Source organism: Desmodus rotundus, chromosome 11, assembly GCF_022682495.2.
Source record: "Desmodus rotundus isolate HL8 chromosome 11, HLdesRot8A.1, whole genome shotgun sequence".
In the NCBI taxonomy this organism is placed as follows: Eukaryota; Metazoa; Chordata; class Mammalia; order Chiroptera; family Phyllostomidae; genus Desmodus; species Desmodus rotundus.
In genome coordinates this window covers 63,910,526-63,937,101 of record NC_071397.1, presented here as the reverse complement: position 1 = coordinate 63,937,101, position 26,576 = coordinate 63,910,526, and the positions used below count along the sequence as shown (strand labels likewise).

Here is a 26,576-nt window from a genome sequence, read left to right as displayed (position 1 = left end):
CCGCTTTCGTATTTTCCTACTAGAAAACTACTGTGACGTTTTGAGCACGTTGTCTCGAAATGTAAATATGTTTTATATTTTCCCTTATCTGTCAGTGGGAGCCAAGAGAGCTAGAGATGGGGGGCCCTAACATTGACTGAAAGGAATCCTAAAATAATTAAAATTATAGAATTTTTTAAAATGTTGATTTATTAACTGACAGATCAGTTTATAATATTTTGGGCCTGTGAAATAGTTTTATTCAAATCTCAAAATAAAATTTCTAAAAATTAAAAACATGTCCACATACATTAGAGCAAAACAAAACTTTTTGTAAAGATTATCTAATCATTAAAAAGAACATAAGACTAACTGTTCTCGGTAGATATGCACTCACCTCACTCAGTTTTTCTGTGTGACTCTAGTGCTCATGCCGCTGCTATTTTTAATGAAGAATGAATTGTTTTTAATTCCTTCATAAAGTTGCCCATAATCTCCTTCAAAGTTGTATTTTATAGTTAATATTTGAAACTGTTACTATGTTCAATTGGCATTTATGTACATATCATAATATTTTTAACTGAGAAAATAACTTTCTAGAGATACACTTAGGTTGAGAGCAAATTCTGCTAAATGGAGACTTCTCTCGGACATTTTTTTATATTGAAATTTGTGAATATTTTAGTCCAAATATCATCACAGGTCTTTTTACCCCCATTCAGGATTCTTACCTTCAGTAAGTATTTTTAAAAGACACCTATGAAAATTAGTTCCTCTATGGTCCTTTCAAATGTGTTATCACATTTAGATGACACAAAATCATAGAGCTTTGTAACTTCACTCCATCCTTCTATGGAATATGAATGTATTCATTTAACACTAGGAGCACCATCAGAAGATCACCGCCACTTAACTCTCCAGAACAGTGCAGCTGCAGAATTGAATCTTGGTTACTGCTAGAGTTCTCATAACTTAGTGTGTTCAGTTCGTCCTTTGCTTTGTTGTCTATGACTGCAATTGGCTAACGGCTTTAGAAGCTGAAGTGGCCCTGCTTTGATCAAAGATTTATAACTGCTTTGGAAGAGAATGCACCCAAACTTTATGGAATCCATCTATCATACCTTTATGGCACACCTGTGTGGATTTAGAGAGTCATTTCTCAAACAGTGCTAAAATCTGGTTTATGACGACAGGCAGCAAAATAGAAGGCGTGTACTACCATGCTGAAGTGGGTGTTTTTGTTTTAACAAAACACTGTCCCCAAAATTTTGTAGTTCAGCTTTTCTAACTGTCTGTCAATTTCTGCATCTGCACATACAGTTTCTTTGGCATTTGGAAGGATATAGCTACTTGTTTGAATGCAGTTATGAATCATGCATATGCTATACCCAGTTCCAAGTAATTTTTTTTTACCATAGGTGTCTTCATTTAGTGAGGACAGTTGCTTTTAGCATCACAAAACTTGTATTTGTGTGACACTGCAAAAACAAATAATTTCATCTCTTGTATTACTTTTCACAATTTATAGTAGTATTCACAATAACACGAAATATTTTACCAGTGACAGAATGAATCTTTATTTTTGCAAGCTTTATTTTTGTCTCAAGAAATAAAAAAGTCAAATTATTATTGGAATTGATTAATCTTTCTGTTTAAAATACCTGTTAATACTAGTGTAAAGCTGGAATCACTTAACTGTTCGTGCATTTTTTCTTCCGCTAATAAAACCAATACATTAAAGCTATCACTTCAGTTTCTATACATGTACAAAAATCTAAACTCAAAATTAAGCAGAGTCAACAGGAAAGCAGCCATTTCATCTAAAAGAAAAGTCGTGTTCCCTAGAGGGCTCTGTTAGCGAATCTCCCGCTGCTGCACGGGTTGAATGTCGTCCTCGGGCACAGTCCTGTTGCAGTGACCAGTAGCAATTGGAGTAGTTGCTGCTGCTCTTGAGCAGATTGGTGGCTTTGGGTTTATGTCTTAAATGATGGCACTATGGCTTTCATGGTGGATAATAAATATCAATAAACACTTTGTGTCGGTGAACGTTCATCGTCACCTTTCCCAAAAACCAGAAATTTGGTACTCAGTTTTTCATTAACTTTGCCTTTTTTTAGCTCATCGCTGCTAAAATGGAGATTGCAAAGTAAAGCACCATAATAAGCACTATTAATAAACGACAGAAACACTGTAACGAGAGCCGTCATACCGGTCTTCTTGAGAAGGCCTGTTTCCGCAAATATTTCACGTACACCTCACCTGTAACGTCCAGTGATTCCTGTTGATCCCTCTGCCTGGAGTTTTGCGTGTCTCAGGCTGCGGCACGGGTCATGGCGCAGCTGGCCAATAGCATCCAGAGTCTGGTAGAATTCAGACTGGGAGGAGTTAGCTGGCCTTAGCTGCTCAAGTCCAAGTGCTTTTAGTTTTATTGGTGAGCATCCCGTGTGTTGTCCTTGAAAGGGGGTGTTTACTTAAGCCAAGGTTGGAAAGGACAAAAAAAAAGATGGATTGCCATTGCTCGCCTTTCAGATTTCATTACATGTTAAGGTGAAAATTCTCTTCACCGTGCAGTTATCTTACCCTTGGTAGGCAAGACTATGGCTGAAGCTGCAAGTGTATATGCACCAATCTTGGTGCATTTTAATGCAACTCTTAGCAATAATACTTGGTTTAAAAAAAATCTGGATAAGTGCTGAACCCAACTGGCTGCTACAACAATAGGTATAATCCAGCATTTTCACAAACAAGCCAAGGAGTAAGGTTACCCTAGCTACAGATCACATTTCTCCATCTGCTTTGCACCATCCTTTTTGGTCTGGACTATTCTGCTAACGTTATGGCTCTGCCTTCCATTATTGTTGACTTCCAGTCCCACTCCCACAACAGCTGAGTGAGCTCTTTAAAATCTATGTGAGATCACATTGCTGGGTAAAACCCCTCACTGACTTCCTGTTACATGAAGTCCAGCTTTTCATGCTCCCACCCGCATCCACCTGGCCCAATGGATCTTAGCTTCTAGGGAACACGTACCCTGCCTGTCAGTTTTCTTTGCCACTATTGCGCATGAGAGCTGCTAAATATATTTTCTCAAAGGAATGAACATGTAGTGTCTTGCTAATCTATGGCAATAAGGAAATTCAAGTCCAAATCTCAATGTCCTACGTATTATTTCTATCTCTATTAACAAAGTTGGACAGCAGAATGTGTCACAGGACTAAATCCTCCCCAGTAGCAGAGGTGTTGTGATGCCTGCAAACCATTCTGATTCTCTAGTCTCCAGGCCAGGGAAGTAGGTGTGAATTATAGGGAGTCTATTGTTTTCCCTAACAGGTCAGAGATTTTGTGTGAAATTTAGGGAGTCTGTTGCTTTCCCTAACAGGTCAGAGATTTTGTTTTAGGTTCATTTGGTGTACATGAGGAGGAAAATGCTTCTCTGATTGATTTGGGGGAAACCGGGACAGACGATGGTGGTGGTAGAGGAATACCTACTTTGCAGTCATGATTTTGAGATCTTCTGTTCTTACACAACTGCTTTCTGCTGGGTCTCTTTTTTAAACATGCCACTGTTCAATTTCATCATGAATGCCTTTCTAAGGACAGTAAATGGTTCCACACACTATGACATCGTTTCCATGGCAACTAATGTATTTTAGCAAAGAGAGACTGCTAGAAGTAGGCTAAAAGGGACAAATACAGAAATGGCACAGTATAAAATATGGGACAATGTGTGTTGTAGTAAAGATTTTTCCCCCTGACTTCTTGTTTAGGAAAAACCTGTATTACTAGATCTTGGCTTCTTAGCTCTTACTGATAAAATTTTCACTGCTCCCACCACTCTCTAGTGTTTTGCTGACATATTTTCTTCAGTTGGTACTCAGATTCGTTTATTTGCTTTGATATGATGTATTCTATCAACATACAAACATTTGTAATTTCATCAATTTTAAAAATACATTATCTTCACCTTCATTGCTTCCTCCTCTGGCAACCGCCCCACTTCTCTGCTGCTCTCTGTAGCAGAGCTTCTTGAGAGGCATTGTCTACACTCCTGTCTCTACCCAGCATTTGTTTAAAAATCAGAGCCATTCCGGCCAGGCTTGTGCCCCACAACTTGATCCAGTTGGTCTCACCCTAATCCTCCAAGGCTATTACAGTTTTCCTCTTTTGTTTATTTAGAAGGTAACATGACTAAGTATGCACTTCAAACAATTCTCCCAAACATCAAGCCCATGTATGAGCATGTATGTAAATTCTGGTTAAAAGGGGAGAAATGGATCATGTTACCCTGCTTTTTGCATCTTAATGTATTTGGATTATTTTGTTATATGATAATAGAAACCCCTTCTGTGCTCTTAAATAAACCCTGAGCAGAGGGAAGATCGCAGTCGACTTCCTGCTTAAAAGCAGGAGAAACCACAGAATATCTCTTATATAAAGATAGTAGCAAACCAGCCTATGGAGTGGATAATGCCTTCATTTATGTTCGGTTGGCCCACATGGTGCATTTTAAAATTTAAACTAGCACTTTAAAATTGCACAGTTTTGTATAATAACTGAGATTTCTAGCTTCTCTTGAAAAAAATTGGAAGTTCTGGCAAAACTAAGTCTGCCATCTCTCCTGACTACAGCCTGCCCAAGCAGCGTTGCAGCTGTCCTCGGCACGGGGAGGGCTCTTCAGCTCCCCCCGGCTCCCTTGTACCTGCTCTACTCATTTATTCTACCTGCTGGCCTGGCCACTGTGGGTTTTTCGATATGTGACCCTTGCTGCACCCCCTTCCCTGCACCCATTCACACAGCAGATAAATAGCAGAGCTAGGAATGGAACTTGGTTTCCAAGCCAACTGCTTCCTCTCTGGCTATGGACCAAAATTCTGTGTTCTAAAACACAGAATTTGTAGGTCAGTGGTGAGAATTTATAGGTCAGTGGTGAGACACACCCTTAGGTGGTAGAGCTTACATTTTGCACTTACTAGTTAATTGAAAAAGACCCTGCGGCTAATTGTACTGGGTACATCGTCATATTTGGGATGCCTTCCCTTCTTGTTTGCCTCGCTTCTATCAGAAGTCAACTATATGTGCTCTCAGTCGTGACATGCAAGATGGAGGTGCTGCAAGGAGAGTGTTACCACTTACATGTGTATGGGAGCAGGGGCTGGGAGCAGGTGGGCAAAGGGGGGATGTGGAATGGGGACATCTGTATTAGTGTCGACAATAAAAATAAAGTTAAAAAATTTTTTTTTAGATCTGGCCAGGAGGGAAAGGCACCATCGTCATACTAGGGGTTCAGGTTTTCTATGAGCATATGTTACCTTTTCAGTGAGGTAAATGAATATTTATACAAAAGAAGGAAGAATAAGGCAGTGAGACAAACTATGTACGACGTTGGCCAAGCCCAGGGGTGTCCTCGCAATGTGGGAGACTTGAGGATGTTCCCCAGCCATCCTGTCCCAGACTACACCCTTTTCTCTGAATTCCTTCAGCACGATGTCAATGTGCTGAGTATTCCCTTGGGTGGCATTGATATGTTACCAACTTTGCCACTGCCCTGTGCTCTGCCCCGTTTTGAATGTGCACTTGTCACTCACCGCATCTTTACCAGGGTGGGCAAGATGGGAGAAGAGGTTTCAGGTGCTGCCATCTCAAACCCTGTTAGAAGGTTTGTGTTTGCAGGGGGACACAGGATAATGAGCTAGTCTAGGGCCAGAATGAAGGGCTAGAGGAAAATACATTTGTCTTGGGGGAAACAGGGCAATGAGGAATACCCACAACAAAGGGCCTTGTCTGAGCTGGGTCCTGTCTCCAGGGTTTGCCCCAACTGTTGGGCACACAAAAGGTTGTGGTGACCCTGAGCATGGACGGTCCCAAACACTGCACTTCGTGTCTGTGCAGCTGTGGAGGCATCTGGGAGGCCACTGTGAGAGTGGCCTGTTCCTGGGCTTCAGGCAGGGAGCCAGGGGCCACCCCTTCTCCAGAGAACATTGAGGAGCTTCTGTGTACACTCTGTGTGTGTCTCAGCTTTCTTTGGAATTGTGGCAGAGTCTGGCCCTGCCTGGTCTTTTTTGTGCCTTGGGTCCTAAGTTAAGAATAACTGAAGAAACACAGCCCCTGTTGACACACTTGATAGAGAAGTTGCTATCAAATGACTGTGTTATCCTCAGTCACCACTGACCTCACACCACGTATAGTCCTGAGGTTCTCACTTCAGTTTTGGTTGAATAGAGCTATGATCGTTGGAGCAGAAAGAAGCCATTCAGATGTGAATATGTGAAGACGTGTCTAGTAATGTGCAGATGTTTTTCCGGCAGATCAATGAATATTTTAAATCTTTTGCAAGTAGTAAAAAGTGTTGAATTGGGAATAGAGACGATCTGTAGCAAGAGAAAAGTACACCACATTTCTCTCTGAGTCTTCCTTTTCATAAAATAGTTAAACAAAATTCAAACCATGATTTAAATCTTGGATTCGTCATGATCCCTTTAAATCTCCTTCACCACAGATGAGATGTGATTATGGCTCTAATGTATTGAATCTTGGCTTCTCAATCACAATTTTGAAATAAAACAGGAAACACTGGGGAATATTGAAAGTAACAGCAAAATCTCCAGTCAGATTGGATTATTGTTAATTTATAGCTGAAGGCATGGGACTAACTGGAAAGAGAAGGTCATCTTCTGGCTGTGGTTATGCTCTGTGTGATGTGTGGGTACAGCCTTTCTCCCCAACACACACCCCTACTGCTACCTGCAATAGGAGTGAGCGGGGTGGGTTCGATTCAGTGCAGTTCCCTCGTTTTCCCTCTTGTCAGTTATGTCTTCATCAGTTACTCTGTCACAGCCCCTCCCCACCCTCACGCCTTGACCGGCAGAGATGGCACTAGTCCCCCTTGTGTTGCAGGCACTGTGCTCAGTGTGTCCTGGCCAGACGGACTGGCACTCGAGCAGGGGAGACTGAAACAGGTAGTAAATAAGGTGCTGTTACAAGAGAGAGGAGAAGAAATCTAGTTCTGTGTAGACGTGGAACCAAAGAAAACAAAAATGAAAAGGTGATTTCTGTGCTGGGCCCTGTAGACCAATTAGGAGAAAAGTATACTGACCCAGCAGGGTTAGTGAGACTGGAATGATGACGCTAAGCCCAGGACTATGCTGAGGACCACGTCTATTTTTCTGTCCCTTCCTGGGAGAGAGGTGGGTTGAAAATACACTGGTCAGAGGAAGCAGAAGTATGCCCCTAACTGGCTGACTCCTTAGTTGACGTACCGCCTCCACCAGCCTACCACCATCCTCTAACCCACCACTCTGTCCTGTAGCATTATCCAGCCTCTTGACATCCTCCGACAAAGGGGCTGTGCCCCTTTGACTGTGTCTTGTTACCCCCTCTGCCTGCTCTGTCCAGTCATAAGGTGCCTTTGGTAAGTGCCTATTTGAGATGTCCCCTAGGCATCTGGAAATATGGACGCGGTGGGCGCTGGCTCAAAGTTGAGGGCTTCTCAGTTTTATTTTTAGACTTTTCTCAAAAAATAAAAATTGTTCTATATTCTCCCAAAGATGGGAGATTTGATCTGATCTAAATAGCCGGGAGTTCAGTGTCTCCCTTTATCTTCAGGGGACACATTCCAAGACCCTGAATGGATGCCTAAAACCACGGAGAGTACCAAACCCTATGTTCCTTCCTGTACACACATACACTTCATGTCTTCTCTTGGGCATATGTGAGTTGCCAGCACCACTACTCTTGAGCTTTGGGGTCATTACTAAGTAAAATGAGGGTTACTTGAGCACAACGAGCACTGTTGATCTGATACCCAAGACGGCTACTAAGTGACTAACGGGCGGGGAATGTATACAGCACGGATACCCTGGACAAAGGGATGATTCACACCCCGGACTAGAAAGAGGAAGATGTCATATGCTACTCAGCACAGTGTGCAATGTAAAACTTATGAGCTGTCTTTTCTGTAATTTTCCATCTAATATTTTAGGACTAAAGGTAACCGAAACCAAATAAAGTAAAACCATCGACAGCGGGGTACTACTGCCGTTCTCTTGATCAAGGCTTTGCCCTTTAGTTTCTGTTCCTCCGGTGGGTCACAAATTTGTAACATTTATGTATCAGCTTTTAACCTGAGGAATCTGGGTCACTTAAGTCATGTTTCTCAAACAAAACATCAGCACTACTTCAGCAGAAAAAATAAAAGCATGGAACATGTCCTAATGCCCACAAGCCCACAACTGATACAAAGGCAACTATTTAAAATGTCTGCATAACTGTATGTGCACACCCGTCATCTGCACACACACGGGGATGGAGGGACCTATCCTGCCTTAAGCCTTGGAAACTTAAAACTTGAATAGTCTAAACATCTAGATTTCAAATAAAGATAATGTAGGAAAATAATTGGTCAATTTTTAAAAAATGATTTTTTAAAGAAAATGAAGGAGTCATTTAAATAAAATGTGCCTCTTTTTCACTTGAAATATTTCATGACCAAAATTTATTTATTCCCAACTTTTCAGAAACGCAGCCTTTGTTTAAGAAAGATATGCGTGGCTTTAAAAACCGATGCCACTCTTCATTCTAGATGGGGCCGCCACGTGAATTTCACTCTTAGACAATTCTGTTTCATCCTTCCCTATCTTCTTTGAAACAATGGAAATGTCTGAGGTCCCATGTGCTTGCTGGGAGTCTTTGAAGTTAAAGCTGTGACATCCTTCTGGTTTACGGCTGCAGGACGATGCGTATATGTATTGTCTTTGTTAATTAGCCGCATCTGCTTAGTAAGCCTGAAACAGAAATCAGATGATGCTGTATATACATATATGGATAAGATTCCTTGTGCAATAGTGCTCCAAGTGGCTTTTCAGCTTTCCTTTTGTTACTGGTTGCCAAAGTGCCGTGCAGCGAAGGCTCATCTTTCACAGCCCGGTGTTGAATTGGGCGTCCTGTGTGGTGGCAGTTGCGCTGCGTGCGTGAGAGAGGCTGTTTCCCCAATACTTTGCAAAAGGGTAATGGCTCTCCAGCTGCTCTTTCTGTGGCAGATGAAGAAATCATTTACCTTGCAAATAGAAAATTCCATTCTACAAATCCAAATGACAACCTTCCTAAACCTCTGTGACAGTGTACAAGAATGGAAGTTACACTTTCTCTGTACATATGTTCCCTTTGGCGAAGTTCTCATAGTACTGTATTTCTCTTTTCTAGTTATAGGCAGGCCATTTAGAATTTCTGGACAGAGAGAATTCCCATTTTTTTAAAGCTGGACAATGCCTAGATCCCCGTGGTTAGCCAGAGGAAAAGGCATGTATTGCCTGGTGGCAGCTCCTTGGTTAGGACAGCGTGTGTCAGAAGCAAGAAAGAGATGGAGTGAGGTGGGTTGCTAAGGTGCAGGCCATCATGGCATGCTCATTTCATTAGCACATTCCCCCCTCCAGCCTCCATGCTGGTTCTCTTGCATGTCAGCCGTGAGTTCATGAATTGAGTGCCCATCTGTAAAAGACAATATATGAGTTTCTAATTCTCTTCCCCATGGTCATTTTTTCTTTCCTTTATTCTGAGTCATCTTTGATTAAACAAAACAAAGATGTTACTGTTAATTATGCATCCTTTGAAACAGCACAAAAACTCTCTTTTGTGTATGTGGCAGGGGGTGGTTTTGATGGGCATAGTAATTTATGATGGGGGTGTTTTAAACTGTGGACCAGGAAGAAGGATGCTAAGATTCATACTGAACAAAATTTGTGTCTCTACTAAGACAGGAAAAATTGCTTCTGCTTTTTTTTTCAGAGTCCTCAAACTTTTACTTTCTGCCCTAAACATATTATTGTCGACACAATTCCATTCAACCATTTTTATTGTTCTCATTAGACACCTTATTAAAACCGAAGTCATGTTCAAACAGCTAAAATTGCAAACAATAAATGAGGCACTAAAATACTGGCAGGTTGTAGACGGTGTCTGAGCACACTGGAAATCTGCCACCCCCCTGCTGGCACTTTGAAGATTGATCTGAAGTGGGCATGGGTGCCCTCAGAATTGGCACTCAACTTTGCCAGGGCCTTGGCACAAGGTTCTAAGGTAATCCTGAGGCTAAGTTCTGTGGACAAGTTGGTACAGGCTGGTGAGTTGGCAAGCCTCCCGGAGAGGAGAACCCCAGCTGATAAGAAATGGGGGTCATTGCAAAAAGGTTGTTTTGACAGTGAGGCCCACCCACAGTCAGAAAGGAAGTGGAACAGTTCTGTACTGGAGCTGGAGGGAGATTTAAGCCAAGACATAAGTTGAACAAGACCTTGGAAAACTCAAAGACTCACTTTTAGTGTGTCCCACCTGTGAGTGACTTGTAGATACTCCGAAGAAGAGGGGTGTGTGTGTGTGTGTGTGTGTGTGTGCGTGCTCATTTAAGACTTCTGTTCTTAACCTTCCTGGCTCCGTAAGTTAAAATCGTATGCTAGCTTCTTTTGGTGGTACAGGGCCAGGTCTTTGCACTTTCAGGTGGGTGTTTATGGCAACTGTGACTTTGCAACAATTGTGTGAACAAGAAAAAAAGTTGTGGGCAAATTGTCTGTAACAAATGGAAATTCTATGGTGGTGTTTTGTAGGTGGTTTACAGAGTGGTTAGTTCTCTTTTTTTCTTCTACAGTTGTTTGAAGAAGCAGGATGCTGATCTAGACGTGGAAAAAGTAAGTTGACAAGTTTCACACTGAGAGCACATGCCTTATAAATTAAAAACGATTTCCTGTTGGAACCCAGAACTTGGTCCATTTTGAACTTGGGATCGTGACTCTGAGTCCGAAAGTGTCTAAGAGAGAAGTGGAGTTGGAGCTGGTCTATGAAAGAAAGTCTTAGCTCACTTAGGTGAATCTGCTGTTTTCCCCTTTCCCAAGGTTGAATTGTGATACTGGATTTTGATAAGTGTGAGAACATACAGTCACACCTCGGTACTCGTCGGCTTCACAACTCGTCAAACCCTGTACTTGTCACTTTTTGATGAGAAAAAAGTGTTTCAGCACTTGGTGCTTGCTTGGGACTCCTCGCGCTTGCCAGAATTTGTGTGAGTCACGACACTGTCCCACAAGAGAAAATGCTTCATCGTTTGGTACTCATCACGAGTTCCAGACAAATTAACGACGAGTACTGAGGTGCCACTGTTATTTAACTATAAGATATGTCTCCCCACCCCAGAAATAGAATGGAACAGCTTTCCTGTGCCTGATGGGCCTTCAGGGATTGGTGAGGGATGGGTAGCACTCTGACTTCAAACTGGTTAAGGGAAGTCCTCTTTAGTCCATTCACTGTTGTTTCTCTCCAGCCTCAGATGGCTGCTGCTCGCCTCTGCCCTGGTTGCACCTTTGAGTTGCAGTCACTGTGTAACAGGTTGTTCTTTCATTCACTTAACATTTTTGGTGCCCATTGGTGTTAGGCACCATGCTGGACTCTGTTGAGACAACAATAAATGTGACAGATGAGTGCACAGGTACTTATTGTATAATGTGATAGAGCTGTGCAGAAGGGGCTGCCGAGGCCTAGACTGAGGCCTGGGCCATCCAGAGAAGCTTCCTGATGGAGGGGATGCATGAAAGAACCATGTATACGTTCATTCTGCAAACGTTTGCCGAGTCTTCTCTGCCTGTACTTCGCTCATCCTCCAGATGCCTTGGGTTCCCATGAAAGGCAGGACTGAGTCTCACTAGCCAGCTTGGGACCCTTTTCTGCCCCAGGCTCCACTGCCCAATTCCATTGCCTGGGGTGTGATTTGTCAGCAGTTCTGAGTTACATTCCTTGATTCCCTGGCCACTCAGGGACTGCCACTTCATCATCCGAGAATGACTTGGGGTTATTTCTCACTTTCAGTTTGGGTGTAAGAGAGGTTCTTCTCCCTGAACCAGCACCATTCCATCTTTCGGTTGCGGAAGTACACTGTCTGAAACACGCTTCTAGAACAGTTATGAACATCCCCTGGCCTTTTGACCCATGCAGCCTCGGAGCTCCTGCAGAATGGTCTGTGATCTGCTTCAGTCATGTAGCTCATGAAAACCAAGGGGACTCAGAAAATAAAAAGCCCTAGTCAGAGCCAGGCCAATGGGAGCTTTTTTAGACTGAATCCCTGGGTGCTTAGGTGTTGGCTGTGGAAGCCAGGGTTGGCAAAGGCACTCCCTCTGCGGGAGGAGGGTTAGTACTGGGCCAGGCCAGACTCGCAGCAGGCTGGAGCCCTTGGGTGCCTGGAGCCGCCTCAGGATAGCGCAGCACAGCATAGCTGGAACCTACGGCGGAGCAGTCCAGGAAACGCCTGACGCCTGCTCCGGGCTGCAGCGTGTGCCCCATCTGGTGTAGCTCAGGCCGGGGTGAATCCTGTAACCATGAGAGGAGGAGGTCCGGTTCATGGAGGAGGCAGTTCCATTAACTCGTGTTCCCAGAAAAACCCAATGCCTGGCTCCCAGGAATGCTCAGTTAATGGGGTGAAGCCCTAAGTGGAATGAATTAAGTTCTTGCTTCAACTCTGCTGTTTACTTGCTCTGGGACCTTAGGCAAATCTTTTGTCCTCTCTGGGCCTCATTTTTCTCACGAGTAAAGTAGTCTGTTTTTCAGGACCAAGTAAAACTCTTCATTTTTTAATTTAAAAACATAAACCACACGTAAGTGTTGGTTTTCTGATTTGGGCTCTGTGCCTAAAGAGTAAAGGGCTGTTAGCCGCCAGTCGGAAGAATGCTCAGTGAAGCCCGCCACAGCTTGGGGGCTTCTTGAAGACAGAGCCTTGTGAGTTGTACCTGGAGGTCCAGTGAGTGTCCAGTGAAGGAATGAACAGTGTGGCCGGCCCTGTCGTATGGGGTGGGTATTTGTAAGCACTGCAGGAGCTCAAAATAAGAGAAGCTAAAAATGGGGTGGGAAATGCTTCATCAGCTGTGTGCGTGTGAGCTGCCTCTGAAGGGCTCTGTCTGCACCCTCTCAGTTGAGTGATTAAGAAAACCACTGACCTGCCCAACCAGAGCTCGCTGTTTTAAGAGCTGTGTTTCAAAAGGTTGAATTCTCTAATCTGTTTCTAATGCTGGTAGAACTGTTTGACACAGATGTATCCGCTGTTCTTTTTGCATTTGTGTGTATTATCTGCCGTTGTACAACTAAACGATAGCAGTCGGCCAGTCCAGGTGAAAAAAATCACAAAAGTCACAGTATGTTTTTTTAGGTGAATTTAAAATTTTTCCTTTCAGTTGAATATTTTTGAAAAGACAGAACTATGAATGGAAAATTAGCTTTATTTTGACATGCCTAAACTCAAAGATAAATCATAAATTCTGTAATTGTTAATTACTATCTATAGTTTATTGAACTCCCACTACATACTGAGTACACCCGTGTCCCTTACTGTGAGTTGCTCCAGGCACCATATAACATGGATTCTAATCATTCCTCTCTGGGTTTAGAGCCTTCTCTTTCCCATGTACTACCTTACCTTGAAATTGATATAATATTTGAGACAATGTTTGTGTGACCTTTTAAAAAATGTTTTATGAATAAGTGATAAAAAAAGCAACATTACTTTTTAGAGAGGTCTTCCTTGACACTCTCCCTCCACTCTGGGTGGAGTTGTCCTACCACCCACCTTGCACCTCTGCAAAGCTGTCGTCTTGCTGTATAGTTATTTATACAATAACTGTGACTATCTGTGTTCTCTACTGACATGTAAGCTTTGTCAGGTCTGAATCCTTACACTTGCTAAGCCTAGTGTCTGACTTCTAGTATGCCCTCCTGAAAGGTTGACTTCAGGCATGAATGAATGGCATGTGACCAAATTAAGGGGTTAGGAGAGCCAATGAAAGCCACTTTGGTAGGTGACAAAGTAAAAAATATTGTATATGCCAGAAATCATGTTTTCCTTCTCCATCTATGGGTTTTATCTGTGGAAACTGTGCTTGTTAATAGCATTAATGGAGATAAGATAATCATTCCTTGGCTTTCTCTCCAAAAATACAAAGTTTCAAGCAGACGAATAGATAATTCTTAAAAATGAAGGAATTTGGGTAAAGAGAATCTGAAGATAAAAGAGGGAGGGGTAATAGGAGCACACAGGCAATATTAAAACCTTTTTTGCACAGAATCTTCTAGAATTATTGAGGGTTACACTTCTGAGAATGGTTTTCTTAAATCAGATTTAAACATATAAAGTGTACCTTCTGAAAGTGAAACTCAACTGAATTGTAAAGAATATGTGATCAGGTTATATCAAAGGAACAAAAATGCATTTTTTAAGTAAAACTGATTAAATTGAATCATCTTATTTGGTAATTTAAATCATCATTTAAATGGATTTGATGAAAATAACATCTACTTTGTTCACAACTACTGTCAAAGGGCTGAGGAGAGAGGTTTGGTTTCCGTGTGTTCTGCGCGGCCTTCGTCTAGCATGATTAACAGTATTTTGGCACCTGCCTTGAGAGAGGCCCCTGTCATTTCTGTAAGTGAGACCCAGAATTCCTGTGTTGCTATTCCAACTGTTGACAGGATTTGGGTAGTTACCGTCAGGCCACAAATATGGCCACAGATTCTGTTGTCTATTTGATGGACACAGAGGCCTGCCCTCGAAAAAACTTGTTATTCAAAAAGAAAAGCAAATAGACAAATTACCTCCTGTTTAGAGTTATTTCCTTCTTCAGTGAATTCCTTGAAATATGTTAGTCTGTAAATGTAGAATGTATTTAGAAGTTGCTCCATTTTTCAATGTTCCTTTTGGTTTCATAAATCCCAAGAGAAATTATGAAAATATCTTGGATTCTTTTGGGGGGCCTATAGTCTCGTGAAGACAAAATCTGCTTTTAAACAGGTGAGGATTTTGAGACTGTGTCTGGAACCAAGCTTTAAAGCCATGGGTATGTGACTCCTACACAGCTGGTTGAGAAGTAGAAAGATTAATTCATACGAGATTTTTCTTTGGTGGGAAGGGATAGGATTTCCAGGGATCAGAAGGTCAGCAGTGCTTACCTGTGTCCAAAGGCTTGAGAATGGTGGTCGCGGGGAAGACACAGGGCTGTGTCTGGGCGGGAATGTGGCAGAGGGGTGTGTGACACTATCTCACTGTGTGTGCTCCTTGCTGTAAGTAGGTGGGCAGGAGAGTAAGAGGAGGAAGAGAAGAGCAGGATAAGCCGAACTCCCTGCCATCTGTAGAAGCCAGTGTTTCCTGAATGGGGGTGGGGGAAGGGCTCACCAGGTGCTGGTGGGGACTGAAGAGGGCAACTCCCATGAGCAGAGGCCCTTAGGCCCTCTCTGATGTACATGCATTGGGCTACCCAGCCGCAAGGCCCATGGGATACCAAGTTTAGCCCCAGAGCCTATAGGATGCCAAGTTAGCATCCATTCTCCACTCCCCTGCCTCAGACTCACACAGAGATAGACCCCTTCTGCCGGCGATCTGGCATGAGGAAGACCAGCGTCTGTCTCGCTGAGTCATCACTGAGTAAAGGCCAGGCTTCACATAGCCTGCTTTCTTGGTGGCGGGGGATGAGGAAAGGGAATGGCTCTGGGTTGGGTGGGGGGGTTGGTGTTTAAGAAGGAGGGACTTGCTTAGAATTCTGTTTTAGACTGAAGAGCAAACATTTTTAGTGCTGGACCAAAAATAGTGGGTGTGCATCACCCATAATAACTGACGAACTTTCTTTTACATAAATCCCTAGAGTAGAAAACTAAGTACTGCTGTCTAAGAAGAAAAAACATGCCTTCTGCCAACTGAAGTTTCCAAGATAATAAATGATATCTCTTTCTAGACATTATAAACTCAGGGGGATATTTATGACTGTGGGAACAGCTACAGATAACAGCATTTACACTGTAATTTAAGGAAAGAGTTGCAAAATTGGAGTGACTTGTCTAGTCTGGGATGCAGAACAGTTAAGTCACTCGTCTCTCAAACATTAACGAACACCTGTGGGCTAACCACCGTTCTAGTCCACATGTCATCTTATTCAGTTGCCCTATTTACAAGTGAGGAAAGCAAAGCTCGACACAAGTGAAATGGTGTGCCCAAAAACTTAATCTAGTAGGAGGCAAGATTGGAAAGAAGGTCTGGGACTTGGCACACCCTTCCCTTCCCACTCCACAGTGGCTGTTCCCTTGTTCTGAAGCTCCATAGAGCAGAAGACAAACACTCATCATCAGCCTCATGCATTTAACTGGTAATTTTATGTACATGTTTCATTTTCTCTTCACTGAATATAAAAACTTTCTCCCTTATTTGTGGTTTTCAAAATGGTAAGGATGTTTTCATCAAGGAGAAATTAGAAAACTTAAAACAGGAGCAATCTCTTTAAACCTGACCTGGTTTTACCAGGTTGTCCCCTAGGTGACAGCATTAGAATGACTTCCAGGGATGGCATTTGGCAGCAGTGGGCGTCCAGGCAGGCCTGTGGCATACTCATTTTCTTTCCACGGCTGGTGCCTAGGCTCAGGGATCATTTTATTGTATTCTTCATCTCAGGAGAAGTCATCATTCTACGGGAGGAGAGCAGGATGTTGCCAGGAGAGCTTGAGGAGAACGGCTGCCCACATTGCAATAATCAAGACTAGTCAGTGTCCACGACTCTGCGGGATTTCTCCTGTGGCCACGAGATGGTGCATAATTTGTTCCACTGCAGCCAGGCCTGCTGGGTAGAGGCTGGGACCATTTGGTTGTCTGCCCTGCATAGACTTATTGTCTGCTTAAGTCTTACATAAAGGAGAGGTTATTAGTAAAATATGTATGAAGATTGGCTTAATAGATGCTTTCGTCCCTGCCCCCAAACAGTTTTAAAAGCGGAGCTGCACTCTTCTGAGACTGGTATGGAATAAGCCATAAAAATGCATTGAAAGTCAAGCTTTTTCCTTAAAGAAGGTTACTGCTGCCCACTTTTAGCCCACACCAAAATTTTATTTAAGCAGAACACCTTCTGGATTAATTTGTTGTGGCTGCCATAACAAATAACACAAACTTGGTGGCTTGAAACAACAGAGATTTATTGTCGTATGGTTCCAGAGGCCAGAGTTCAATATCAAGATGTCAGTAGGACTGAACTCCCTCCAGTGGCTTTGGGAGAAAATCTGTTGTTTGCCTCTTCCAGCTCTTGGTGGCTACAGGTGTTCCTTGGCTTGTGCCCATGCCACCCCAACCTCTGCCTTCACAGGGCCTTCGCCTCTGTGTGCTCCGTCACATCTCCCTCTGCTTCCCTCTTGTAAGGCTCCCTGCAGTGGCCTTTAGAGCCCGCAGGGTAGGCCAGGATTAGCTCCTCCTCCCCAGACTCTGCACTTTGTCAAACCGTATCGTACCATGCCCTATGAAGTGATATGTTCAGATTGCAGGGATTAGGAGGTGAATATCTGGAGGAGGAGGTGGATACTTTTCTGCCTCCGCAACTTCTCTTTAGGAATTTCTATATTTTTTATTTCCTGAAATGTAAAACTTGCAGCCACTTGTTTCACACGTTACTTTAGTGAGTTGATTTTCCTGGAAGGGGCCACTTGGAAGACCTAAGACCTGGCTTGGTCTCCTAGGCCTCCAAATAGGCAAGGCCATGCCTATCTTCTTCCTCAGATTGGGATTAACGTAAGGATGAAGAATTCCGGGCTCTGAGAGTGGGAAGGGGCCTTTGAAATCAGATCTTCTCAGGCTTAGGGGGAAATTGAGATTGGAAATGCAGGGTCACCAGAGTCAGGAGCAGAGATGGGACCAGCACTTACTTCAGCCCATCCTTGCTGCTATGTTCCTGCGACCCCCCTGCTGTCTTTCATAACGTAAACCCCTGCGTCCTCTTTCATGTGAGAGCTCTTCAGCACCTGAAATCCCATCCCTGTGAATCCCGCTCCTCTAGGGCCACAACTCTGGTCCTTACAAATATTCTTACACATCATTCTGGTTACTTCCTCCTAGACGTGTTCCTTTTATGCCATTGCCTCTTTAAAAGTGTGCCTCTCACCCTGGCTGGTGTGGTTCAGTTGGTTGAAGCAGCATCCCATAAACCGGAAGGTTGCCAGTTCAATTCCCAGTCAGGAAACATACCTGGGTTGCAGGTACGGTCCCCAGTTGCACCCACACAAAGACAAAAGCGAATGATCAGTGTTTCTCTTTGACATCTATGTTTCTCTCCCTCTATCTCCCCCGCCCTTCCCTTCTCTCTAAAATCAATAAGCATGTCTTCGGGTAAGGAAAATAAATAAATTACATAATTAAATAAATAACTCTCAAACATGAACAGGTTTGCAGAGATGGCTTACCCAGGAGAGAGTAAGGCCTCTATGCTGAAGACTATTAGGTCTTAGGAGAGGCACATATTTTCTTCATCATTATTTGCTATACTAATGCAGACCACGCTTACATCTCTCACTTAGCCACTTGGCCACACCTTCAGCTTGCATTGCACTTGTGCTCAATAAAAATCCTTAAGACTTTAAAATATGAATTGCTTTAAACATTTCCCCTTTGCCCCTGCCACGTGGAAGAGCAGGTTTCTGTCAGCAGCAGAATGGGATCAGCTCGGGATCCAGAATACAGTCCAGACAGGGATCTGGAGAACAGGTAGATCCATGGGCGGGACAGTACTGGCAGCAGGCAGTGAATAGGTGGCAGCTAGGACAACGTGGTAAGGCATAGCACTGGGGAAGTTTTTCCATAGGTGACAGTCTAGGAGGACGATGTTTAGCAACAGCATTGTCTGGCTGAGCAGGTCAAGGGGCCAGCTGAGAGGAGTCCTAATGTGCAGGAAGGAGACTCCAGCCAGGAAGCAGGTAAAAAGAGCTGGATCCAGAAAAACAAGTTACAAGAGTTAACTGCTGAAATGGGGGTGGGGCCCAAGACAGGAGCTTAAGCCGGAAGAGTAAAATCCCCAGGTCTGAAGTCAGAGTCATAACATTAGTGTGAGTCTGTGTCAGTGGGTCAGTGGCCTGGAGCCTCACCCACTCAGAGCCTGGGGCCAGAGTCACTGGCATAACTTGTGAACAGGGGTGAGTTGTCTGAGCTGAGCAGATTGGGAGGTATAGAGCAGGTGATGAGACTATATATTTGATTTTTTTACAATTGACAGCAAGACTTTATCTCTGTTTTAACTTGGGGGTGGGGCGGGGATTCTAGGTTGTTGTTTTAGTCAGTTTTGGCAGTCATTCCAGCCTATCGAAATCTTTTACAATTTCTATTCTTTCTTCCAATTAATTAACTATCCTCTTTCAGCTGTGAATTATCTGTGATTTCCATAAGCACATCCTGATGAAAACATTAACCAAGGATGGACACTCCTGCTGTGCAGGAACCTCCCTCCAACGTCGATGTTGCTCCTCTGTGATGTTGGTGCCCTTGGGTGTGGTCAATCAGTCAACTCTGAGTTCACCAAACGGAATTGTCACTTGCCCCAGGATTCCCTGTCTCGATCAGCTATGCTTTGAGTGGCTATCAGATGCTTTGCTGGCATCCCAGTGTTCTGTGTCCACCATCTGTCACTCTGATGGTCCTGTGAAAATACCCTGAGATAGGGGCACAGCAGAAGTACCCGGTTGTTCTCATTGATGTCAGTGGGTTTTGATCCTGAACCCCACTTCCTAAGGTACACTGAGCATGAGCCTGTGAGTGATTTTCAAGGAGGGACTAGAGCCCCATATTCAGACATGGTGTCCTAATCTTCATTTTAGGGGTTCGCCTCTACTAAAGACTGATCTTCCCTTGTGGCTTCTGTGTAGTCTATAAAAAGCACTGAAAAGGCGGAGAACCAAGATGGCGGCGTAGGTAGACACACTGCGCCTCCTCGCACAACCAGAACTGACAGAGAATCGAACAGCAAGGGGGACCAACACCAAGGAAACAGAAAATAATCATTCATCCAGACTGGTAGGAGGGGCGGAGACGGCACTGGGGTGGAGAGGACTCGCGTGGCTGTGGCGGGACTGAGACTGGCGGAGTGTGGGACAAATGGCGCAGGCAGTCCGAGCACTAGCAGACCCTGCGGTCCCACATTTGCACAGATAAACCCAGAGGACCGGACTCAGAGTGGCGGAGAGTGGGGCAGGCAGAGTGGCGGATAGCACATTGCGGCACCACATTCGCCCACAGATAAACCGGACGAACGGCGGGCAGAGAAGCAGACCGCTGCGCAACCCAGGGCTCCAGCTCGGGGAAATAAAGCCTCAAACCTCTGATTGAAAGCGCCCCTGGGGGTTGGGGCGGCAGGAGAGACTCCCAGCCTCACAGGAGAGGTTGTTGGAGAGACCCACAGGGGCCTAGAGTGTGCACAGGCCCACTTACTCGGGAACCAGCACCAGAGGGGCCCAGTTTGATTGTGGGTAGCGGAGTGAAAGACTGAAATCCGGAGGAGAGTGAAGTGGGCGCCATTGCTCCCTCTCGGCCCCACCCCCACGTACAGCGTCACAGCACAGCAACCAGCATTACCCCGCCCCGGTGAACACCTAAGGCTCCGCCCCTTAAAGTAACAGACGCGCCAAGACAAACAAACAAAAAAAAATGGCCCAAATGACAGAACACTTCAAAGCTCCAGAAAAAATACAACTAAGCGACGAAGAGATAGCCAACCTATCGGATGCACAGTTCAAAGCACTGGTTATCAATATGCTCACAGACTTGGTTGAATCTATTCGAAAAACAGATGAAAAAATGAAGCCTATGCTAAGAGAAACAGAGGAAAATGTACAGGGAACCAATAGTGATGAGAAGGAAACTGGGACTCAAATCGATGGTGTGGACCAGAGGGAGGAGACAAGCATCCAGCCAGAGAAGAATGAAGAAACAAGAACTTGGAAAAATGAGGAGAGGCTTAGGAACCTCCGGGACACCTTGAAACGTTCCAACATCCGAGTTACGGGGGTGCCAGAAGGAGAAGAGGAAGAACAAAAAATTGAAAACTTATTTGGACAAATGGTGGAGAACTTCCCCGGTCTGGCAGGGGAAATGGACTTCCGGGGGGTCCGGGAAGCTTGGAGAGTCCCAAAGAAGCTGGACCCAAGGAGGAACACAACAAGGCACACCATGGTTACATTACCCAAGATTAAACGCAGGGACCTACATCCAAGATTACTGTATCCAGCAAAGCTATCATTTAGAATGGAAGGGAGGATAAAGTGCTTCTCAGATACGGTCAAGTTGAAGAGGCTCATCATCACCAAGCCCTTATTATATGAAATGTTAAAGGGAGTTACCTAAGAAAAAGATCAAAAATAGGAACAGTAAAAATGACAGCAAACTCACAGTTATTAACGACCACACATAAAACAAAAACGAGAGCAAACTAGGCAAACAACTAGAACATGAGGGTTGTCAATAAGGAAGTGGGAGGGGGAGAGGGGGGTAAAGGTACAGAGAATAAGTAGCATAGATGATAGGTGGAAAATAGACAGGGGGAGGGTAAAAATAGTGTAGGAAATGTAGAAGCCAAAGAACTTATAAGTATGACCCATGGACATGAACTATGGGGGGGGGAATGTGGGGGGGAGGGGGGTGGGCAGGATGGAGTGGAGTGGGGGGGGGAATGGGACAACTGTAATAGCATAATCAATAAATATATTTAAAAAAAAAAAAAAAAAAAAGCACTGAAAAGGCTACATACTGTGTGATCCCAACTGTTAGGTGAATATGGCTGCCTCTCAGAAAAGGAGGGGGGCGTTCATTAAGTTGTGAAATGTGTCACTATTGAATGTAGTCAGAGTGGAAAGGGAAGGGAAGGAAGTGACATGCTGTATGGATCATTTGTGTTAACAGAAGAAGGGATAAAATGATAATTTATTCATTCGCATAGTCCTTCCAAAGAAGACTACCAAGAAAAAGTGAGATGGTCTCAAGGCCACTCGGGAGGCAGTGTGATGTAGTAGAAAGAGCAGTGGGCCTCGGGGGCTTGAGTAAGTCCCGGCTGTGCCACCCAAGAGCTGTGTGATGTTGGCTGTCAGGGAAGCAGATGGCCAGCAAGTGGACACTTGCAGTTGCAGGGAGTGCGTGAAGGGGGTACAGGGTGCTGTGAAGCTTGCATGAGAGAATCCCAAATAGGAGTTAGATGAAAAGACGTTGATGAAGAGGGGACATAATGATGATTTACCAAATTCTCTCTATCGTCCCCCCTTTCTCTGGTCAGTATTGGTCAAGGACTGGGTAACTTTCCAGTATGGGGCGGAGTGGATTCATACTTAGGGTAGAAGGACGGACAGGGGAAGGTTCCTTTCCACAATATTATTTTTAGCAAACAAACAAAATCTTCATGTTTGGGGAAGATTTTTGTCCATCTTTAGAAGACTATTCTGAAAAGTAGACCTCCTAGACGGGGGGTGGGAGAAACAGTAATTTAATGAACAAAGTAACTGCCACTTTGCCTACTATACTGTTATCAAATGAGGGGGAAAAAAGAGTTTTTGACTCATGCATCAAGGTGCTGCTTATTGCAAAAAAGTAAATTTGAGCCCTGGCTGGTGTGGCTCAGTGGTTGGAGCGTCGTCCCATGCACCAAAAGGACCTAGTTCACTTCCCCATTGGGGCACATGTCTAGGTTGAAGGTTCTGTCCCCGGTTGGGGTGTGTGTGAGAGGCTACTGATTGACGTTCCTCTCTGACATCGATGTTTCTCTCTCTGTCTCTGTCCCCCCGTCTCTCTCTTTCTCTTTCTCTCTCTCTCTCTCTCTCTCTCTCTCTCTCTCTCTCTCTCTCTCTCTCTCTCCCGCTTTCCTCTCTCTCTCTTAAAAACAAAGTAAATTTGATCATGGGAAAAGTTTTAACACCCCTTAGTTATTGAAAATGAAATAACTTATAAAACCTATTCATGAAGTTTAGAAGTTGTCACAGCAATCCATAGCGAAGTTTCAGGTGTCGGGGAGGTTTCATTGGCAAAAGGTCAGGAGAGCTTTTTTCATATATGACCCAAGAAATGGTAGAACAAAAAACTTTGACAGTTATCATAATATTTACTATATTATCTTGTATTTGAGCTAACAAATATTGGCTACTAGCCGATCAAATAACTTTTTCATTATTCAATTTTTACAGTGACTGAGAGGAAAATATAATTAGGCCTTTGTATTTTCTAAGTAGTAAGTGTAACAACAGAAACAACAATAAGACAATATAATGTACTTTGAAGTAAAAAGCTTCAGAAGCTATCATTTCAGAGACCAAGATTTGTTGGGGCAAGAAAAAGTACTTGTTCGTTTTTTATTTTCACGTCTTTTTCTTTTTAGTAGACTTTAAGTTTTAGAGCAGTGTTAGGTTCACAGCAAAATTGTGGAGAAGGTGCTAAGATTTCCCATATCCCCCGCACCCCCATGCGTGCACAACCACCCCCACCACCAACCTTCACACAAGTGTTACCTTTATTACAACTGGTGAACCCCCACTGACATATCATCATCGCCCAGAGTCCGTGGTTTACATTAGGGTTTGCTCCTGATGTTGAGCGCTCCATGGGCTTCCATACATGTGTAATGACATGAGTATCCCATTACAATATCATGCAGAGTATTTTCACTGCCCCAAAAATCCTCTGTGCTCCATCCGTTCATCTTCCCTCATCCTGGCTCTGGCAACCAATGATTTCTTTACTGTCTCCATGGTTTTGCCTTTTCCAGAAAGTATTTAGGATCGTACAGTATGTAGCCTTTTCAGATTGGCTTCTTTCACTTGGTTATATGCATTTAAGATTCCTCCATGTCTTTTTGTGGCTTGATAGCCCATTTCTTTTTAGTGATGAATAATATTCCATTGTCTGGATGTCCCACAGTTTATTTATCCATTTATTTCTCTTCAACAGAACTTGATTGCTTCCAAATTTTGGCAATTGTGAATAAAGCCGCTATAAACATCCCTGTGCAGATTTTTGTGCGGACGTAAGTTTTCAACTCCCTGAGTAGATACCAAGGAGCATGATTAAAAGCACTTGTTCGTTGTTGGAGATTGATTCTCATTTTCTTTTGAGGGGCCCAGAGCCCAAATCAGTGCATGCCACAGGCCCGTTTATATGTAAACTTCAGGCAGCCATCACTTCACCTGATGCTTTAACCCGTGAGCACCCATTGCTGTATCTTGGTTTAAATTTGAGATGGTTAACACATTGATAGATTTTTGCATTTTCTCTTATATCACTATATCCACTGACCCCCTGACCATCGAGAGCTCTCTCATCCAAACTGAAGGAATTGACCGACTTGCTTTTCCCCAAAGGCCCTCCTCTTTTCTTTTTCTCTTTTCCGACAACCAGATCCCTGAGTCAGGTTCTTGTCACCTCTCACTTCGGCATCGTCTTCGCTGGCCTGGTATTTCAGACTTGTCTTTCAGTCCCCTTGTTTATTGCTGATTTTAGACTTCTGGGTTGCAGGCATTCACTTAGCCTGGCCCCTCGCGGTGGCACAGCACCGGGTTCTGCCCGGGGCCGAGGGTGGAGCTGCCCCACAGCGTCCTATCATGTCTTTGCATGAACTTCCCTTACTTTTCTTATGATTTTTTTTTCATACTCATTCTTTAGTATGTCTTCTGTAACCAAATGAAAATAGGCCCATTAAGGTGAAAGTGGAGATGCGCTATTCTCTTTCCAGGTTGTGGTACAGATGGTATGAAACAGTTTTTTGAAGAAAATCTAATTACCTAGACTCATATCTTCAGGACAGTAGTTACAATTTATGTATTTTTCCACAACTAGTCAGTTGTGGGAGAAAAACTGAAGTTAAAAAATTGCCACATTCATTTGCTTTTGAAATTTCTTTATCAGTTTTAAGTTTTGAGTAAGAGATAGGAGCTTTTAGAATAAACAGTCCTGAAATAGAATAAATCTATAAGGGCTCTTATTTTGTCTAAATTATAGCTATGGTACAAAGATCAGGGATGCCTCTGGAAATCTAACTGAGGTTAGAGCTGAAGAGTAATCTCAGAGCTTACTCTTAAAAAGGGGGGAAAAAAGATGAAGACTTATGCCAAGATTGGAAGCTTGGGTGTCTGAGAGATGGGTGGACCTGAGATTATTACTTCTATTTTTTTTTATCCTCACCCAATGACATTTTTTTCATTGCTTTATTTAGGAAGAGGTAGGGAAAGAAACATAAATATGAAGGAGAAACATTAATTGGTTGCCTCCCATATGTGCTGGGACTGGGGATCAAACCCACAATCTAGATAATGTGCCCTGACCAAGAATCAAACTCGTAATCTTTAGGTTCTGGGATGATGCTCCAACCAACTGTGCCACACTGGCTAGGGCCACCTGAGATTATTTTAAAGGAACGAGGAAGGGGTGGTTTGTAGAAGTCAGACTGGATAGTAGTTATTTGATGGAGCAAACAGCAAACTTGGAGACCCCGCAGTTGGGTCAATGTGGGAGATCCAGGCCAGCATTGCTGCCTATAGCTCCTTTGTATAATTTAGCAAATGGCTGTTGCATTCTAAGTGGCATTTCAGGCCCTCTTGCAATGCAGTTGGCACCACCTTCTAAAAGGTATCACACACAGTTGGCCATCCCATCAATGGAGGTCTGGATAAGTGCTCCAGGTGAGTCCATGTGGAGAACAAAGGATGTCATGTGGGTTTTCAGTGGTCACCATGTTTGACTGGATCAGAGAGTCAGACAGAGCGAGCACTCGGTCTAAAACGAGAGTCCAAGCTGAGGTCTCTGCAGAGGGTCAGAGTGCTGGCAAGGAGGGGCTGAGGTGGGTCCAGGGCTCAGGGTAACATGAAAAATAATGGTAATGTATACAGAAGAATATATATGCATACAAAGGTGTGTGTGTGTGTCAAACATACATGTATGTATATATTGATAGATATGTATGTATATCTATCTATACACACTCACACACACACAGAAGGTAGTGGAGGGAGAAAACTATAACCCCTGTCCATATCCATTCTGCAGCTTAAGAACTAAAATCTCACTAGTATCTTGGAAGCCCCTATGTATTCCTCCCTGGCCATACCCCTCTCCCTCAAAAGGAACCAGTGTTCTGAATTTTGCGTTTGTCATTTCCCGATTATCTGTGTACATATGTTTCCCTAAGCAATCTATTATTAAGTTCTGTTTGCTTTGGGGCTATATATAAATGGTATTCTTGTACCATTTGCTTTTTTCAATCAGCATTTTAAAATAAGATTCGTCTCCACTGATGCATGAAGTGACATGCATGCAATGCATTTATCTTCACTGCTCTGTGGCCTTGTATTGCATGAGCTTACCACAATTTATTTATCCGGTCTTCTCTTGATGGAGGTTTGAGTCGTTTCCAGTCGTGTGCTATTCAAACACTGCTGCTCTGAACATTCTTGCATATGCATCCTGCTGCAGACAGCTTCTCCAGGATAGGTGCATAAGAGTGTTAGACTATGTGCCTCTTCAACTTTACTGGGTAACTCTAGTTTTCCAAAGTGATTATATTTAGACATTCCATTTGGGATTCCCATGAGTAAACAGATTGAATTTTAAGGTAAGGGGAAGTCCAAAGGAAAGGTGAAATGCAGGATTAGCTATTGGAAAGAAAGAGGATATCATCGGGGTCTCACAACTCCCCGTCAAAGTGTGGGGGAGAGAGCGAGGGATATGAAGAGAAAAGTGTAGGTTTTAAACAACCATTGTGGGGAAGGTGGAAGTTACCTTGCGTGAATGTAGTCATACCGTCATTAGGGAGCAGATC

At 43.6% G+C, this 26,576-nt stretch overlaps 1 protein-coding gene across 4 annotated transcripts in view; it reads left to right on the top strand.

The window, feature by feature from the left end:
* The window catches only part of FYN (FYN proto-oncogene, Src family tyrosine kinase), a 201,274-nt gene that overhangs the window by 12,388 nt on the left and 162,310 nt on the right, over positions 1-26,576 (top strand). For 3 of the 4 annotated variants that reach the window (XM_053913819.1, XM_053913818.1, XM_053913813.1), the window contains exon 2: positions 10,613-10,652. The exons of the other annotated variant lie outside the window; for it this stretch is intronic. The gene's annotated coding sequence lies outside the window, so the exon portion shown is untranslated. The remainder of the gene's footprint in view (positions 1-10,612; positions 10,653-26,576) is intronic. 4 annotated transcript variants of the gene reach the window in all.